Genomic DNA, 10,931 nt, shown 5'->3' with positions numbered 1-10,931 from the left:
ATTCTGTACTGTTGATACCAAGTATTTAAACTCATCCTCCTTCGCCAACTCTACTCCTTGCATCCTCACCATTCCACCAACCTCCCTATTATTTACACACATGTATTCTGTCTTGTTCCTACTGACCTTCATTCCTCTTCTCTCTAGAGCATATCTCCACCTCTCCAGGGTCTCCTCAACCTGCTCCCTAGTATCACTACAGATCACAACATCATCAGCAAACATCATAGTCCAAAGGGACTCCTGTCTAATCTCATCTGTCAACCTGTCCATCAACATTGCAAAAAAGAAAGGGCTCAGAGCCAATCTCTGATGCAATCACCCTTCCAGCTTGAATGCATCAGTCACTCCTACAGCAGACCTCACCACTGTCACACTTCCCTCGTACATATCCTATACAACTCTTACATAGTTCTCTGCCTCTCCCGACTTCTTCATACAATACCATAGCTCCTCTCGATGCACCCTGTCATATGCTTTCTCCAGGTCCACAAGGCAACTACTTCTAACCTTCTCTATACTTCTACATCAACATCCTCAAAGCAAACATCACATCTGTGGTGCTCTTTCTTGGCATGCAACCATACTGCTGCTCACTAACCATCACCTCACTTCTTAACCTAGCTTCCACTACTCTTTCCCATAACCTCATGATGTGGCTCATCAATTTTATCCCCCTGTAGTTATTACAGTCCTGCACATCCCCCTTATTCTTAAATATCGGCACCAGTACACTTCTTATCCACTCCTCAGCCATCCTCTCACTTTCCAAGATTTCATTAAACAATCTGGTTAAAAACTCCACTGCCATCTCTCCTAAACACCTCCATGCTTCCACAAGTATGTCATCTTGAACAAAGGCCTTTTCATTTTTCATCCTCTTCATAGCTGTCCTTACTTCCTTCTTGCTAATCCGTTTCACTTCCTGATTCACTATTTCCACATCATCCAATCTCTTCTCTCTCTCATTCTCTTCATTCATCAGCATCTCAAAGCATTCTTTCCATCTGCTCAACATAGTATGTTTCCATCTTTATTCTTTATCACCCTAACCTGCTGCACATCTTTCCCAGCTTGGTCCCTCTGTCTAGCCAATTGGTACAGGTCCTTTTCTCCCTTCTTTGTGTCCAACCTTTCATACAACTCATCATATGCCTTTTCTTTAGCCTTCGCCACCTCTCTCTTCACCTTGGTCCTTACCTTCTTGTACTCTTGTCTACTTTCTGCATCTCTCTGACAATCCCACTTCTTCTTTGCCATCCTCTTCCTTTGAATACTCTCCTGTACTTCCCCATTCCACCACCAGGTTTCCTTTTCCTCTTTCTTCTACCCAGATGTCATGCCAAGCACTCTTCTTGCTGTCACCCTTACTACATCTGCTGTAGTTCCCCAACTGTCTGGTAACTCTTCACTACCACCCAGTACCTGTTTCACCTTCTCCCTAAACTCAACCTTGCAGTCTTCCTTTTTCAAATTCCACCATTTGATCCTTGGCTCTGCCCTCACTCTCTTCCTCTTCTTGATCTCCAACGTCATCCTACAGACCACCATCCTATGCTGCCTAACTACACTTTCCCCTGCCACCATTTTGCAATCTTCAATCTCCTTCAGATTGACTCTTGTATGTCACCCTATGTTCCTCCCTTTTCTTAAAATACGTATTCACCACAGCCATGTCGATCCTTTGGCAAAATCCACTATCGTCTGACCTTCTTCATTCCTCTCCTTGACACCATACCTACCCATCACCTCCTCGTCTCCTATGTTCCCTTCACCAACATGTCAATTGAAATCCACTCCAATCACCACTTTCTGTCCCTTGGGTACACTGTTCATGCAACTCACTCCAAAAATCTTCTTTCTCCTCCATTGCACATCCAACTTGTGGGGCATATACACTAACAATATACATCATCACACCTCCATTTTCCAGCTTCTTAATCATTACTGTGTCTGACACTCTTCACCTCCAAAACACTCTTGACATGCTGTTCCTTCAGAATAACTTCTATCACATTTTTCCTCCCATCCAAACCATGATAGAACAATATGAATCCACATCCGATCCACCTGACCTTACTCCCCTTCCATTTAGTCTGTTGCGCACACAATCTATACTAATAAAAGGCAAAGCCCTCACTCACTCACTCACTCACTCACTCACTCATCACTCCAACTTCCGGTGTGGGTAGAAGGCTGAAATTTGGCCTTTCAAAATGGATCTACTACTGAGAGATGATCCATATACATTTTAGCTGCTGTTAGTACTACTTACCTGTTCTGTTATACTGTCTTTTAAAATGTAGTTTACCCGCAACCACTCAAGTAGTGCTCAATGTACCTGTACTTCTTAAAACGTTAATGTTTTACTGTTTAATAACTTATAGACTATATTTTATTATTTTTCCCTTGCACTCAGTGACCAAAGCCATACACACACATATAGACACATACATATATATACACATATATATACCTGTGTGTATGTTTGTATGTATGTGTATACACACACACACACACACACACACACATACATACATACATACGTACACACAGACACATATATATAATTTGTGTGTGTGTATGTATGTATGTATGTGTGTGTATATATGATGTAGATAGATATGTATATATATATATATGTGTATATGTAGATATCTACTGTATATACATATGTATATATGTATATAGATATGAAGATATGTATGTGTATATATATATATATATATATATATAGACTCAAACCCATTATGACAGCAGCAATCCAAGCTGTGAGAAAACAGTAAAAAGGAGGCGGTCAGACGTCATGGTACATTTTCTAATGCAGCTAGACGAAAACAACTTCGTGACGCTGCCGCCAAATACACAAAACAATTACTTTCACAATCATGTTACATTATTTTTCAAATGTTTTCTTTTCTTTTTCATAACTTCTTTAACACACGACATTGTTGCGAAGCGTGGGTATTTTGCTATATATATATATCACAGCGACACTCATAACAGTGACAAAACAATTACATTGACAATGTTACGTTATTTTCAAAATGTTTCCTTTTGTTTCTCTTTCCTTCTTTTACACACTACTTCTCCGCTGCCAAGCGCGAGTATTTTGCTATATATATATATATATATATATATAGATATGGGAACAACACTCATATCAATGACAAAACAATTACATTAACAATCATGTTACGTTATTTTTTACATTTTTCCTTTTCTTTTTCATACCTTCTTTAACACACTACTTCTCCGCTGCGAAGCGCGGGTATTCTGCTAGTACAGTATATCAACGTTCCTTCTTTCCATCATGTCTGCTAACTCTCTCCACTTACCAGTCATACTGCCAACATTCAAAGTTCCTACTATCAGTTCCACTCTCTTTACTTTCCGCCTCTACTCCTGCCTCTGGACACATCTGCCTCTTCTTCTCCTTCTTCCCCTTCTTCTTCGGCCAACAGTAGCCCAATTTCTGCCAGCAGCCTGTTGGTTAACAGTACTGGTGGCAGTTGTTGTTAACCTGGGGCTAGACTGATCCGATATGGAAATTTGTTTTGTTGTCCTCAAATTGATTTGACAAAACACCGGATGCCCTTCCTGACGTAACCCTCCCCATTTATCCGGGCTTGAGACCAGCACGAAGAAACACACTGGTTTGTGCATCCCCTGTGCCTGGGTATCTCTAATATCTCTAGTCTGCAAAAAACATTTCCACTTGTAGAATGCCTAATTTTGCACAGCCCCTGTCTTCTGACACACCTTAAAATCCCTGCCATTTTGAATGTTGCAGGTGTTTCCCTGTAATGTATTCTGTGTGAAGCTGAGCCCTAAAAGCTACTAACAATTGTTTCTCGAGTAAGTTGATCTTTGTATGTGCCACTCCAAAATGATATCAACACTTTCCAGCCAAGATTCCTCTGCCATAGACTGCAACTTTGAATATTTTGTTCTGGCTCTTCGAGATGAAGAAGGACTCCCTAGTTTTATTAGTCCCAAGTCTTATAGTACCTGTATAAAATCTTTCATTTCTCTTTCACCTGATGAAGCAGTGGGCTACTTGTCATGAACTCCATTGCCTCTTTTTCTTTGGGTAATCTTTATATGTTTTAAATAATTCCAATGCTATACTTTTTCTCACCTTTTCCACTGGCCAAAATCATTTTTATAAAGTTAGTGACCATAGATTCATTCTCTATGAATTACCCATATGAGGTGCCCACAAATGTTTAACTTCTCTCAACAAATGTAATGTATTACTAGATTTACTGCTAATGAATTGTTCTTAACTTGCTAAACATCTGCTCACAGGATAACTGCCACAGGTCTTTCTTCATTTTGAAAAAAATAATATCCTCTGTTTAGACAAGGCAAGAATTATACCCATCCCAAGTTTGCCACAGCTTGTTTTACACTTTTATGTATCTAAATTTAGCATTCGAACAGCATGGTGCTGAAACTCAAGCTAAAATTTTAGAGCAAAATATGTATCAAAAGTAGTGGGAATGGGCTGCTATTGTCCACAATTAGGCAACCTGAGAATGTGATGTCAGTAAAGTGAATGTCAGTGAAGTCTATAACAACATTCTCCCAGGCATACCCAGATTAAGACATCCAGAGGCCCCTGAGTGATTTAGCCCCTTAACAGAGAGCTGATCATTTTTTTAACAATAGAGCACAGCAAGTAGCTTAATGCTTCACAGTATGTTTCATCTGGGGTGAAGAGGTAGTGTGCTAAACCTCTAAAATTTCATCGAGTGGGGAAGGTGTGCCCTTGGTCATTCTAAAGCTTGGAGACTTGATTGTTTCATTGTTTCTGGAATGATGAAATTGTTCCTTTCAGTCATGGGCCCCAGTGTCATCACAAAGTCCACCTTGATGGTAACCCCATCCCTGCGCCCTAATTATAAAATAATATAACACAAAAGGATGCTGAAAGGGTAAATGGGTAAAATTACTTATAAGCACTTTCATGTACAGAAATAAAGATGATTATTTATTGAGGGGAACCCATTGACAAACAGTGATGACTCTGGTACATCTGCATTTTGAAGTAATCCTGTGCCAACTCAAAGAACTGAGAGAAATTTTTCCCTGGTACAATTCAAGTTGCACACGTGGCTAAAACCATTCAGTCCTTGGGTGAGCTCCAAAAGAAAGGTTTCCAAGTTGCTTTAAACTTTTCTGACTGGTGAGCAGTTGCTTTCTAAATGACATTAGTTCATTCAGTGACCTCCCCCAAAAGCACCCCACAGGCATAGTCAGTTTACGATACAAAATGTCCTTACAGCTTATTGGTCCAGGTCTGCTCTTTGTTTTTTTTTTCCAAAATTGAGGCAGGTAGGCGACAGCACAATAGCATGCGGGCTCGATGTAGTCCACGTCAATTCGATCTAAAATGCGTGATCAGATTCGAAAAAATATATCTTTTCAAGTTCTACTTGGATATAAGTAGGTTCTATTTAGTCAACAGAGATATCTTTGGTAGGAATGTAAGTTGAATTTAGTCTTTAAATTTCTATGGTGAAGAAAAATGTATGCAATGATGACTAAATTTAACTTACATTCCTACCAAACATATTTCTGTCGACTACGTAAATAAAAATTACTTATATTTAAAATTTAAATAGAACTTGAACAGATACGATAGTTCATAATACCCACGCAGCAGTAAGTGCACGTAAGAGCAGGAGTCATCCATTTTAACAAGCCGCGTATTGCACTGATACGAAATAGCCTGCCCATTTAATTATTTAGGAATGGATAGATAAATTAAGATTTTGTACAAATAATGTTTTTCATTTTTCTTCCTCGATGGATTCTGGCACCCCCAGCAACAGTTGCTCACACCCCAAAGGGTATATATATATATATATATATATATAGCAGAATACCAAGGCTTCAGACTTGGAGAAGTAGTGTGTTAAAGAAGTTATGAAAAGAAAAGCAAACATTTTAAAAATAACGTAAGATGATTGTTAATGTAATTGTTTTGTCATTGATATGAGTGTTGTTGTCATATCTATCTATTTATATATATATATATATATATATAGCAAAATACCTGCATTGGCAGCGTGTGAAGTAAAAAGAAAAGTAAACATTTTAATAATAACGTAACATGATTGACAATGTAATTGTTTTGTCATTGTCATGAGTGTTGCTGGCATATATATATATATATATATATATACACATCTATACACATATATATATACAGTTATATATATATACATATACACACATACATATATACACATACTGTATATATACACACACATATATACATACTGTATATACAACATATACATATCTACATATATACTGTATATACACATATATATACAAATCTACATATATATATCTACATATATATATATTAGGTGGGACTCGATTAAAAAATTAATCCAATTAATTAGAGGCTGTGTAAGAATTAATCTTGATTAATCGTATGTAATCGACACGAATTTGCCCCAAATCGCAAATGTTTTTTTTTATTTAAAACGGTTTTAGTGGGCTTACAGAATCAAATAATAGACATGGACATGAATATTGTAAACTGAAGCTGTTTTAATTTCTGAAAAAAAGCTTTAAACTGCATTTGAATTCAAAACAGAAACAAAAATATCATCCCTGGTTAAAATTGGGCAGACTTAAAAATAAAGTGGTAGTTTAAGTACTTTAAGTACATTTTCAGAATAGTATTGTCTTTAAATAATAATAACCAAAATTTCAACATAAAGTGCAGTTTTCTTCTTAAAAAAATAAGTCAGAAACATAAAAGGTAATTTGACCAGCTTACTCTTTAAACTCTGAGTAACATTAGCCAAAATTATTTTGTACATTAGGCTAAAACAGTGTGATCATTGAACATTTTGTAATTAGATGTATTTAGAATTACTAACGGTCACGGAAGTCCAATGATCCCCAGTAAGAGCCACAAAGTCCGCTTTCTGTAATGCATCTAATTTTGCTTGCTTTTCAGTGTGCACAAAACCATGCTTTTATCAAGGCTTCGGGTAGTCGAAATGATCAGTCGTAGGAACGCTTTATTCCGACTCTAACATTTTTGTAGCTGTGATGTGTGCATCAGTGTAATGGATGTACCAGGAAATCATGCATTGACAAAAGTTCCCGCTTGCTTGGAATTGAAAGTGTGATTAAATGCGCTATTTTTAACGCGTTATGGAGTACATGCATCGAAGCTTCTCAGCTGTGCTTGTGCTAAGAAAGGGAAAATTTTAAAAATAACGTAACATGATTCTGCTAACCTAATATTTTTTCATACGCCCCAAACCAAGGAGATGCGAAGGTAAAATGAATCAGGTAGCGCATACATAGTCAGTACACCCTCTCGAATCAACCTCGAATGTCGGCGTTAGAGGCTTAAGACTCTACAATTAGCCACAGCGTGTGGCTTGTCTATGCTAAAGTATGTATTGTAGATCGGGTATATATATACATTTATATATATATACCCGTATACGCAGTGGAGAAGTAGAAGTTATGAAAAGAAAAGGGAACATTTTAAAAATAACGTAACATGATTGTCAATATACAGTAATTGTTTTGTGAGTGTTATTGAATGTTGCTGTCATCAAGGATTTGATTATCATTATTTCTTTCAATCAGGCTCGTATTTGTAGGATGTGTTCAAGTTACATTCCGTGTTTGTCAATCGCTGTAAAGATAAGAGGTTTCATTCATCGATTAGTTCCTTACTGCATCAATAAACAGCTCGTCTTCCTTTTATCTGTGATGTGACAAACTGCATGCACGGGTTTTTTTACACTGTCTTCCTTTAGCAGGACATTCACTTTTTCCACCGGTGCTTTGTTTCCGCAGTAGCTGCACTTATGAATATGATTGTATGTATAAGACGCTTCATATTTTTTGCTGCCTTCTCAATTGTGTAATTCGGTTTTGTTCAGCACTCTTTGGAACTGTTGCTTTTGTCTGTGCACTGCGCCAGTTCACGGAGCCGCTTGGTGTTCTTGCATCGAAGGTTCCCAGCTGTACTGGTGCCATCTCGTAATGTCAGCTAAGACCCGCACTTAAAAGTTTCTCTCGCAGTTTCAATGAGTTTGTGCCAAACACCACCCTGACCATCTCATCTTCCTCTGCATAAGCACAGTCCTTCACCCGTGAACATTTACTGGCAGTGTTTGTATTGGATTGCCGCTGATGGACGGCCTTATATGGGCAGGCACTAAATTACAAACGCTAGTGGCAGCCTGTCTATGAACTTAATTTAATATAAACTTACGGTTCACGCGTGCTTTGTTTCGCAGTAGCTGTACTTATGAATATGCTTGTATGCATCATTTGCTTCATAATGTTTTTCTGCCTTCTCAATTGTGAAATGGCGCTTTGTGCTCATCGCTGTTTGGAGTTCTTCCTTGTTCTCTACGTACTTACGTAGGAGGCGTGATGATGTCACACTAAACTCCCCCACGCCATCTCCAACTCAAGACTCCATTACATTATATGGGGAAAAATAGCTTCCAGTTATGACCCTTATGCGTAGAATTTCGAAATGAAACCTGCCCAACTTTTGTAAGTAAGCTGTAAGGAATAAGCCTGCCAAATTTCAGCCTTCTACCTACACGGGAAGTTGGAGAATTAGTGATGAGTCAGTGAGTGAGTGAGTGAGTGAGTGAGTCAGTGAGAGAGGGCTTTGCCTTTTTTTTATTATATATATATATATATATATATATATATATATATATACATGTCTGTGTATATGTATGTGTGTATATATGTAGATATGTACAGTATATCTATACTAATAAAAGGCAAAGCCCTCACTCACTGACTCACTCACTCACTCATCACTAATTCTTCAACTTCCTGTGTAAGTAGAAGGCTGAAATTTGGCAGGCTTATTCCTTACAGCTTACTTACAAAAGTTAAGCAGGTTTCATTTCGAAATTCTACACGTAACAGTCATAACGGTCGATAACGGTTGACAATGTCCGCCATGTTGAACTTTCTTATTTATGGCCCCATCTTCACGAAATTTGGTAGGCGGCTTCCGCGCTACCAAACCGATGTATGCGTACTTATTTCGATGGTATGACGTCACTGTCGGCCGCCATATTGAACTTTCCAACGTCACTAATTTTCCAACTTCCCGTGTAGGTAGAAGGCTGAAATTTGGCAGGCTCATTACTTACAGCTTACTTACAAAAGTTAAGCAGGTTTAATTTCGAAATTCTACGCGTAACGGTCACAGCGGTCAACAACGTCCGCCATGTTGAACTTTCTTATTCATGGCCCCATCTTCACGAAATTTGGTAGGCGGCTTCCCTGTGCTAACCGGAACTGATGTACGTACTTATTTCGGTGATATGACGCCACTGTCAGCCGCCATATTGAACTTTCCAACGTCACTAATTCTCCAACTTCTTGTGTAGGTAGAAGGCTGAAATTTGGCAGGATCATTCCTTACAGCTTACTTGCAAAAGTTAAGCAGGTTTCATTTCGAAATTCTATGCGTAACGGTCATAACGGTCAACAACGTCCGCCATGTTGAACTTTCTTATTCATGGCCCCATCTTCACGAAATTTGGTAGGCGGCTTCCCTGTGCTAACCGGAACTGATGTATGTACTTATTTCGGTGGTATGACGCCACTGTCAGCCGCCATATTGAACTTTCCAACGTCACTAATTCTCCAACTTCTTGTGTAGGTAGAAGGCTGAAATTTGGCAGGATCATTCCTTACAGCTTACTTGCAAAAGTTAAGCAGGTTTCATTTTGAAATTCTATGCGTAACGGTCATAACGGTCAACAACGTCCGCCATGTTGAACTTTCTTATTCATGGCCCCATCTTCACGAAAATTTGGTAGGCGGCTTCCCTGCGCTAGCCGAAACCAATGTACATACTTATTTCAGTGGTATGACGCCACTGTAGGCCGCCATGTTGAACTTTCCAACGTCACTAATTCTCCAACTTCCCGTGTAGGTAGAAGGCTGAAATTTGGTACTTATTTCGGTGGTATGATGCCACTGTTGGCCGCCATATTGAACTTTTCAACGGTCTTTGTTACTTATGGGCCCATCTTCAAGAAATTTGGTACGTGGGTTCCCAACACTAACTGAATCCCACTTACATACATATATGTCCATAGCCTGCAGCTCGGTCACCGTGTGAGGCGGCAATGGGTCCCCCATCCCAACGCCTCCCACGTTGTTGGCTGCCTGCCTATATAAGGCCATCCGTCGCTCCAGTCTCTACATTCCCTTCCTTGCTTTGCCACGGGATTCACGTCGTTTGTGCACTGTGGCAATTTAATAAAGTCAACTATTGGACTTTTACCTGGTGCCTGGAGTTGTGGACAGTGGTTCAAGGGAGCGATAGTGCCCCCCTATCTGTCACAATATGTATATATATGTTTATATGTATGTGTGTGTGTGTGTATATATATATATATATATGACAGCAACACTCATAACAGTGACAAAACAGTTACATTGACAATCATGTTAAGTTATTTTCAAAATGTTTCCTTTTCTTTTTCATTACTTCTTTAACACACTACTTCTCCGTTGCGAGGCGCGGTTATTTTGCTAGTACATTATATAATGAGGAAGGTTGCAGTAGATTAGGGAGTGGCAGGAAGGGCTGGCTCAGGAAAAGCACAAAGTTCAGCAAGGCCTTGACGTAAACATAGAAGCATGCAATTGCATGCATGACAAATGTCATCCTGCCAGTTCTGGATGAAAGTCATTGCTGGGAGAGTAGGCAATGTTCCTGTTTTGGCTGCCCTGAAAGATAAAATGCAGGCATTAATTCAGAGGGCAATACAATGTATTAAGTTGGTAGTGCATGGATTATGTTGATAATGATTTTGTAGTCAGTATTTTCCTCGTTCCCGAAAGCCGCTCCTGTCAGCAAACAGATCCTCAGCAGTCAGCACAAACGTTTA

The sequence above is a fragment of the Polypterus senegalus genome, chromosome 2 (assembly GCF_016835505.1).
Source record: "Polypterus senegalus isolate Bchr_013 chromosome 2, ASM1683550v1, whole genome shotgun sequence".
NCBI classification, from domain to species: domain Eukaryota; kingdom Metazoa; phylum Chordata; class Cladistia; order Polypteriformes; family Polypteridae; genus Polypterus; species Polypterus senegalus.
This window is presented reverse-complemented; position numbering follows the sequence as displayed.